Here is a 9,452-nt window from a genome sequence, read left to right as displayed (position 1 = left end):
AAATAATATCACTGTAGACCTTTCTCTTTACATTTTCATGAGGATCAAGTAAAAGAAAACAAGCTCATTTTCAGGGAAACAAGAAAACAGTGCACACAGCTACATCACAGAGAGATGGTAGGACAGCTCTGCAGGCAATTCCAAAGCTGCTGCTACACTGCTTCCTTGGGTATATGCCAAGGAACCAAATGCTAAAAACTGGAAAGGATTTGTATAGCTTAACATAGGGCTGTCATCATGGCCAATAAAAGCTTCTGGGTGTCCTCAGGTACTGTTGCTTCTGCATAAAAAAAGGAAGAATAGAAAGGAATCATGGCAAAAAGAGGCTGACTTATTTCATTACGACATAAAAGATATTTAAAAATAACTCTGAAGGTGATCTCTCAAGGCACAGTAGAAACGGTCTGTAAAAGCTTCACTCAGGTATTCTTCACTTGCTTTAGATAAAGCAAAACTATTTCTGCTTATATGCAATGTTCAAAGATTGTTGCTGATATTATAATATCAAAGAAACATTACATAGCTGTTTTCTACAAGACCAAAATTGTCAGCATTTTATCCCAGATAGTTTACTAACCATTTTAATCTAAAGTACTTGTAACATATTTTGTGTTTAATGGGATTTATCATATAGTTCTACATTAAAGAATCCTTAGAATTGTCTTCCTTAATTCTACAGTTCAAAGTTCAAATTCCATTTTAGGTATCAACCATCCCCTTTCAGATACACACTAAAAACACAATGAACATCCCAAAACACTTTTCTCAAATATGTTCCACTTTTCAGCTTTTATTCATCATTTTCATAGTAAAATGAGATTATCAGTAATTAAAGAACTTAGAAAAAAAATATAATAGGATTGTTTAGAAGTTAAAAGAACTGTATGAAGAAATTTTTTTTTGTTTGTTTGTTTGTTTGTTTTTTAACATCATCCATAAATTCATACTTTGCTGGCTCATGGATTTCAGTGAACATTCACGTTCAATGAACTGAGTAACTTCACCTACCTGTGTCAACAGGTTTTGGACTAACCCATTCTGCTATCCCTAGAGATATAGCCTTTGAAAGCTGATTATTGTAGACTATCAGTTGCCATGTAAAAGCAGTGGGTTTTAGTTCATTTAAACTTTCTTTGAACACAAATTTTCTTCTCAGATGACTTCAAAGATTGCTGTGTTAAACATGAAGTAACATTGTGTGATGAAGCGTTTAGCTGCAATATATCAACCTCATGTGCAAGAATACCCAGCAGTTCTCAAACTTCATTTTGCCAAGAAAATCAAATGAGAATGAGCCATAAAATGAAATGTGATTTATCTTCAAACAAAGAATATATATGCAGTACAAAGAAAATATTTTTCTATATAATGTTAAAAATGTCCTGAAAAAATACAGCCAAATTACTGGCAGCTGCAGTGCATGAGCACAAAACACAAATCAAGCTCTCCACTGTACATCAATTTATATTTGGTAGTAACTGCTAATTCACTATGAATTTTATAGCCGCTTTTATGACATATTCACATTGCAACAAAGAAACAATGTTGTTCCTCTACACAATATCTAAGTAAGAAATGAAAATGAATAATCAGTTCCACGGCAGTAGACATCAGTAATTTATAATTTAGATACCCCATGTGAATCTATTTTATTTTAATTTTCCTGTGGCTATAATCACCAGTGTAGCAGGGCAAGGTACAGGATAAGGTGATAAAAAGAGAGCTCAGTTTAATGTTTAAATATTTTGCCTTAATCTATTATAATGAATGTGCATTAAATGACAACTATTTTATACAATCTCTTCACAATTCAAAAAATAACTTGAATTTTTTATTCAAAAAAAATAACTTGATGTCATGGTTTAAACCCAGACAGACAGCTCATTCACTCACTCTCCCCCTACTCACGGAGGGACGGAGAGGAGAATTGAAAAGAATGCAACTCCCCTGGGTTAAAATAAGAACAGTTTAGTAACTAAGGTATAACACAAATCACTACTGCTACCACCAATAAGAATAATGATAAAGGAAATAACAAGGGAAGAGAATACAACACCTCACCACCAGCTGACTGATAACTTGCCCTCCCAGCCCAAACAAGCACTGACCGATACATCCTCCAACCCAGCAGTCTCCCAGCCCTTCCGGGTAACTCTCAGTTACATCCTGGCCATGACGCGCTGTGGTATGGAATACCTCCTTGGCTAGCTTGGGTCAGGTGTCATGCCTCTGCTTCCTCCCAGCTTCCCCTCCTCCCTGGCAGAGCATGAGACTCAGAAAGTCCTTGGCCAGACCAAAACATCATTCTTATCAGCTCTGTTCCCAGGCTGAAAGTCAAAACAGCACTGCACCAGCTACCAAGAAGGAGAAAAATGACTGCTACTGCTGAACCCAGGACACTTGAATTTTTTATAAGTCCATATTTTGTGCTTTATTCCTCCATAAGATCATAAGGAATCTGTTCCTATGCTGTTCCAGGATGTGCTGCATGCTATCCAAACCATTTTTTCTGATTTAGATAATGGGAAGCACAGTGAGCAGTTATGAAAATTGAATCCTTTACCTGCATGTTTTCTCCCCCAAAGTAAAATATTCTAAAAGATTTTTTACATCTAGTCTTTTCCTCCCTGATTTGTACTTCCCTTCACCTGAGAGAATATTTCTTATACTTCAGTGTGGAGTTAATTAGATCTGGTCTTACCTTAAAGCAACAAAACTACTTGTGTGTCTGCATGCAGATTTCAGTGGAAGGCATTAAGGAGATTCAAAGTAGAACTCTGTTAAATTGTCAGCATTCTAACTCTTGGGAATGATGACACTACTCATAATTGTCAAAACCTGAAACAGATTATGTATTCCATGATTATGTTTGATATGTAGTAAAGATCATAAGGAAGACCTATAATTCTTGAACACAAAAGTAAGAAAAAAGGAACAGCAGAGAGATAAAAAAGTCTGCTGGTTTTTTTTTGTTTTTTTTTTCTGCGTGAAAATCCAAGTTTCTAAGTTCAGTAATTATAAACTTGCCATAAAGGCAAGAATTATTCTGTTATATAAAGGGAATGTGAGAAACATCACAGAGTAAAATATCAGGGGTGAAATATTACAAACTTCAGAAAAAAAGCACAAAGTTATTTAAGTACCTAACCCCCACTGATTTCAGTGGTGCCTAGTACTTCTTGAATCTGGTCCCATATCTTTAGCTACAACTGAAAGATGCTCATTTTGTGGAGGTCTGTTATATCTGTTTGCATTTTACCATTCTTAAGCACTTAGGAAAGGATGATATGAAGCATAATTTTGAGAAATTGAAAGTCTGGTTTGTATTATGAGTGTATGTCCTAACACTTAAGGTACTTATTTGATAGCTCCTGAGGATATAGTAAGAAGATATTACCCTTTTTCTCCTGGGACCTACTTATTCACTAATGGCCTTGGAAATTAAGCACTGTAAAGCTACCCTGCCAGCTTTATGTTGCTGGAGGAACTTCCTGTACAAAAGTATTGCTCAGAAAAAACAGTTAATCATCTAACTCCCTAACTTCATTCTAATGTAACACTGATATGAACAACTATAATGATCCAATGATTAAACTGGTTTAAGACTCTTGTAATGTTTAGGAAGTAAGAATTTGAAAAGATAACTTTAGCTTTTCTAAATCATTACTTATTTCTGAAGTGAAATGGTCTATAGATTTTGTAACAACATAGAAAGAAACATCTTTATAATGCTTTTTGTAATTATATCAATTTGATATCTCAAATTTCATATTAAAATGGCTTTCACATTCACTGCTTATTTTATACCATGTAGAGTAAAATACCAATAACTGCTGTCCTGGTTTTGGCTGGGATGGAATTAATTTTCTCCCTAGTAGCTGCAGTGCTGTGTTTCAGCTTCTGTCTGGGAACAATGCTGGCAACACATTGATGTTTTAGTTGTTGCTTGGTAGCACTTACCCTGATTAAGGACTTTTCAGTCTCTTGTGCTCTGCATAAAAGGGGCAAAAGGAAGTGGGAGGGAGCAGAGACAGGGACACCTGACCCAAACCAGCCAAAGGCATATTTCATGCCACAGTATGTCATGCCTAGTATATAAGCTGGAGGATATTGCCTGGGAGGGGTTGATCACTGCTTGGATATGGGTTAGGCATTGGTCAGTGGGTGTGATTGTATTGTGCATCACTTAGGAGTTTGTTTTCTTCATCTCTATTTCCTATTCTTATTGTTGTTGTTATTATGATTTTAATTTATTTCAATTATTAAACTATTTGTATCTCAACTCGTCCATCCCACCAGGGGCGGCAGGGAATGAGCGAGCAGCTGCATGGTACTTAGTTGCCATCTGGGGTTAAACCACAACTGCATAATAAATAAATAGAAAGATGTTAATAGGGTTGAAATGTTAATAGAGTAAAAATAGAAGACGGTTTGGTTAGGAAACCCTATTTCCCAAGAAGGAGTACCAAATAAGTTTACCATTCAGTGGGCAGTTCATACTCAAGGCCTGGATGAAGAGATCTTGCTGTTCTGAAGGCTCTCAGCTACCCATCATCTACTGATAATGAACTGATTAAGTAGGAATTGAGCAGAAACACTGAAGTAGAGAATTTTATTTTATGACTGAATAAAAAAAAAAGTTTATTTCTTCTTTTGAAAGTAACAACCAATAATTATTCTAAGGAACACTTTTTAGCAAGACACAGCCCATTTACAGAATCTTGATCATGCAGTAAAAAATGATATAGCAACAAACACAGCATAATTAAAAAAATAAGATGCTGAACATAAGTTTTAAAGAGATATATATTGTGGAAATATCTGCTTAACGGTAATGTTTCTCTTTTCTGGATGACTGCACAGTAAAAAAGATCTTATTCAAAGAGGTACCTGTAAAAAGGAAACCCTAAAATAAAAGCAACACAAAAGTATCTGAGCAAATTAAAGTTGGGAGAAGTGTTTGACTATGTAGGGGAAGAAGAGATGACTAACCTTGGTAACAAAGATTGAGAATAATGTCAAAGTTACTTCCAGAAGCTTCTGCAGTTGCCTGAGAATGGCAGTTTCTGTTATCTCCTGCAAAATGAGCACACTGTTTTTATTTGCTCTTTTTATCCCCTTTTCTACAGTTTTAAATCCTGGTCACCATACCACAGCATGGGAAAGACCAAGAGCCAAGAAACCTGCAGTGCAGCCCTGTGCTAGCACAGGAGTAGGAAGGAAGGAAGGAGTGGGGCAACCTCAGAAAGCCCTCTGCTATTGCAGAGCAGGCTGAGTTGTGCAACCTCTTTCACCAAACACAGCGCAGATCAGGCTCCCTTTTGAAAACTAGTCTGTTTTCTGGATTCTGTTACTCCCGTAAGAATTTTGGTTTAGACTCTAAGATTTCCCTAAATATATGCATTTTCATCATGTTTGTGCACTGTGTCCAGGTGCCCAGGCATTGGCAACAGGGGTACTACACAGGTGACCTGTGTGAGGAGTGGCCAGGGCTATTCTGTGCTGGACACAGCTGGTTCCAGCTGGCTCCAACTGACCCACCACAAGGCACAGATGAGACCCTCGAGCAATGTGGTGGTGCCTCTCAGAAACATACTTAAATGTATTGAAGAAAGGGGAAAAACGACAAAAAGGAGAAGGGGGAAAATAAGTAAGAAACAGCACGTCTGTGAAATGGCAAATCTTTCTGCATGGTAGTTAATAGTGAGGAAATATTGGTGAGAAATAGCCTTGTGACCTCCCAGGTGAGCGAAAGAGCAGGGGAGGAAGTGCTTGTCCTAGGTTCAGCTGTAACAGTTATTTTTCTTCTTCCTAATAGCTGGTGCAGTGCTGTGGTTTTGACTTTAGACTGAGAATTACACTGATAACACCGATGTTTTTAGTGGTTGCTCAGTAATGTTTACTCCAGTCAAGGACTTTTCAGTCTCATGGTCTGTCAGGGAAGAGGGGAACCCAGGAGGTAGCAGAGACAGGACACCTGACGCAAACTAGCCAAAGGGTTATTCCATACCACAGCATGTCATGCCCAGTATATAAAATGGCGGAAGTTACCTGGAAGGCCCAGATTGCTGCTCAGGTTTGGCTGGGTATTAGTCGGCGGTTGGTGAGTAATTGTGTTGTGCATGACTTGTTAGAAACATCAATCCCTGGATAGCTAGAGTTTAAATACCTTTAAAACTGAAATTGCTCTTTAGGAGAAAATATTAACTCCATGAAAAGGAAACATATCCTTTACTGTAAAAATAATTGAAGTGTAATATTTTTTAATAATCTTTGTAGTCTTTTAAAAATATTTCTACATTTTGTTAAATACAGATGAATCCTTTAGATTGATCCTTAACTGCACTGTGTTGACATTTACCTCCTTAAAATGTGCTACACCTCTTTCTTACGTAAGGAAGAAGTAGCAAGATCAAAACATTGAAGGAAATAAGCTGAACAGGTTCAGTGGTGCAAAGACCATTATTTTCGTATTTGTCGTAATTTAAGCCCAGCCTGTCATTTCAGCCACGCAGGCCTCAATCACTCCCCCCCCTTCCTCCCCCCACTCCCGGAGGGATGGGGAGGAGAATCAAAAGAATGTAACTCCCATGGGTTGAGATAAGAACAGTCCAGTAACTAAGGTATAACACAAATCACTACTTCTGCCACCAATAATAATAATGATAAGGGAAATAACAAGGGAAGAGAACACAACCGCTCACCTCCTGCTGACCGATACCCAGCAGTACCCGAGCAGTGATCTAGCCCTTCTGGGTAACTGCCCCCAGTTTATATAGTGGACACCCCTTTGGCTAGTTTGGGTCAGGTGTCCTGTCTGTGCTTCTTCCTGGCTTCCCCTCCTCCCTGACAGAGCATGAGACTCAGAAAGTCCTTGGTCAGACTAAACATTTGAGCAACAACTACAAACGTTATCAGTGCTGTTCCCAGGCTGAAAGTCAAAGCGCAGCACTGCACCAGCTACTAAGAAGGAGAAAAATGACTGCTACTGCTGAACCCAGGATAGTATCCACCCCTTATTCCATACCATCTACGTCATGCTCAAATACCACATTTTCAATATGCCGTCACTCTTGTCTCATATAGATACATATATATACATCCACAGAAAGAGATAGAGAGAGAGAGATCACTCCTTAGTGCATGGACCAATCCCTATAAAGCTGCTGAGTCCATCCGGTCCCTGATATCGGGCTCCATCTCTTGTAACAGTCTTTCAGAACAAGAGAGATAGTGTGATGTAGTCACTCTGCCAGGCCTCCTCATATTTGTGCTTCAGCCATCGTCCTCTATACCAAAGAGGCTTTAACTGCTTGGCTTGCTTAATTGCAGCATGTTTCACACTAGTGAATAACCTGGGCAGCAGTGTCCATTGCTAAGTCCACCCCTCGATCATGAGTCCATCTGTATGTTGCATCTCTGCCCTGATGGGCTGAGGTGTCATGGCCCCACCAGGCCCAAAATAATTCACCCTCCCCTTCAGCAGTTACTGCAACCTGTCACTGGGGACTTCATACAACTGCCTTCAACCTCCAACCTCCAAAGCACTGGAGGGGCCCAGCAGACTAGGTACTTGCCCATACTGTCCCACACACTCATGACTATCCAGCCTTGGGGAAAATCTCTTAGTGGTCCTCCTATATCATTGTCTGATCCTAGACAAGACATAACTCCGCTTAACTTTCAAGATCAGATGAAATGGTCATGGATAAAACACATTCTGCATGTGTGCCAATGTGGTGATCCCCATCACAATCAGCAGGCAGGTCTCAAGGGTACCCAAAGGCCATTCAAAACCTTCAGAACTCTCAAAGGATGCTGCTGTACTTGTCACTGGGACTTGTGTAGCTGCTGTGCTTGGAGCTGGAGTAGCTGAGCTTTCTCCTGCTGTCTGAGTTTGAGTAGCTGCTGTACTTGTCACTGGGGTTGGTGTAGCTGCTGTGCTTGGAGTTGGAGTAGCTGTGTTACCTGTTGTAGTCAGAGTCTGAGTAGCTGTTGTACTTGTCACTAGAGTGTGTGGGAATGTCTCCCTCAAAGGCTGACCACCCGAGGAGGGGAAAAAAGATGTGTAAGTACTGAACACTTCTACTACATACCTCCCAAAGTATAGAAGTAGTGACCACACTGGGAATGCAAGCCAGATCAGTTTCATGATCAATGAATCTATTGTATTACAAATCATTACCATAAAGTACAGTGAAACAAGAGCCTTAGCCCAAGACCCCCAGCCGATAAGCACTAACACAGCAAATATCGTCTGTAAGTAAGGTATGACATGCTGAAATTGTGAGATCAAGAGCAACAACTTTGAAAGCCAATAAATCAACATTGTGATGAGTGACTATTAATCCAAAACAATAAGCGCTTATCACAAATACGATTAGACACACTCTGGTCAGATCTGTTGTTGTGTCAACCCTTCATGCTCCACATTGGGCGTCAAAAGAGAACTGTTGTGGTTTAAGCCCAGCAAACATATCTCCGGAAATGTTAAATTTTCAAGAAAAAATAATTTCTATGATGTGAAGACACATCATAAGAGACATACAGCAATGCTGAAGAAGAGAATACATTTATTGTATATTTAGAACTGTCTACTCTTGTCTCCCTTAAAATAACTTTCACAGTATCATTTTTCTTTAAATCTGCTTTGATAAACTGGTTAAAAAAATAAAATTTTCTAATTACTGAAAGCATGTCTCTGGCAGTAATTACTCATTTATCTTGTATCTGCAAGTATTTAGTGATCAGTTTAGCAGAGTAAAAGGAAATATGCTTTGAATGGTTCCTTTAAAGGGTGAAAAAGCTGAGAGCTTTAACTGTCCAGAGATGATTAAATGGGCTGAAACATATAGATTGGCTGCATAGCAGATAACTTATCTCCTAGAAGTCAAGGTTCATGCATTATCAGGAAAGAATTTACTCTCATATAGGTCTTATTTTATAGTGGAAACGATACAAACATCTTAGAATACTACAAAAGAGCCTTGTGTGTCATTCTGTGATATAGTGTGGCTGTGCACTAAGTTCATCTCAAACAATGGAAATAAATATTCAGAGTGCAGGTATCTCAGAAATCTTTCTCTTAATGTGATGTATGGAAATCTGACGTTGTCTTTTGTTAGGAACATGAAAAATTGTTTGAGTATAGGATAACACAATTTGGGGTTGGTAAATATGAAGCCTCTTCAGTCTTCTGAATGCAGGAATAAATGAAGACTGGACGAAAATGGGAAGGAAATCGAGGAATCAATGAAGCAAACAAGAAAAGTAGTATGTAAGGCCAAAAAACACCAAAAATCTTGCCACTATTCTTTTTCTTAATTTTTTCCCCACAATCTTCATTTCCACTTCTATGCACTTAAAGACAGGAAAAATGAAATAGAACAGGTTTGGAATTAATAAGTGTTAAAAATTAGCATTTTCAAAATATATTTTAGATGAACACCACA

The 9,452-nt window shown here is 38.5% G+C and overlaps 1 long non-coding RNA gene across 1 annotated transcript; it reads right to left on the bottom strand.

The window, feature by feature from the left end:
- Positions 1–2,724: 2,724 nt before the first annotated feature.
- Positions 2,725–5,083, bottom strand: LOC133276395 (uncharacterized). The gene is made up of 3 exons (XR_009745862.1): positions 4,993–5,083; positions 4,480–4,558; positions 2,725–2,838 (listed from the first exon to the last, which is right to left on the bottom strand). It is a non-coding gene; the product is annotated as an uncharacterized LOC133276395 (long non-coding RNA).
- Positions 5,084–9,452: the final 4,369 nt, after the last annotated feature.

Source organism: Pezoporus flaviventris, unplaced genomic scaffold (assembly GCF_033815535.1).
Source record: "Pezoporus flaviventris isolate CSIRO_AGI_PZ_B2104156 unplaced genomic scaffold, CSIRO_AGI_Pfla_v1 ptg000045l, whole genome shotgun sequence".
In the NCBI taxonomy this organism is placed as follows: domain Eukaryota; kingdom Metazoa; phylum Chordata; class Aves; order Psittaciformes; family Psittacidae; genus Pezoporus; species Pezoporus flaviventris.
The sequence above is the reverse complement of the archived record's forward strand: the minus strand, read 5'-3'. Positions and strand labels throughout refer to the sequence as shown.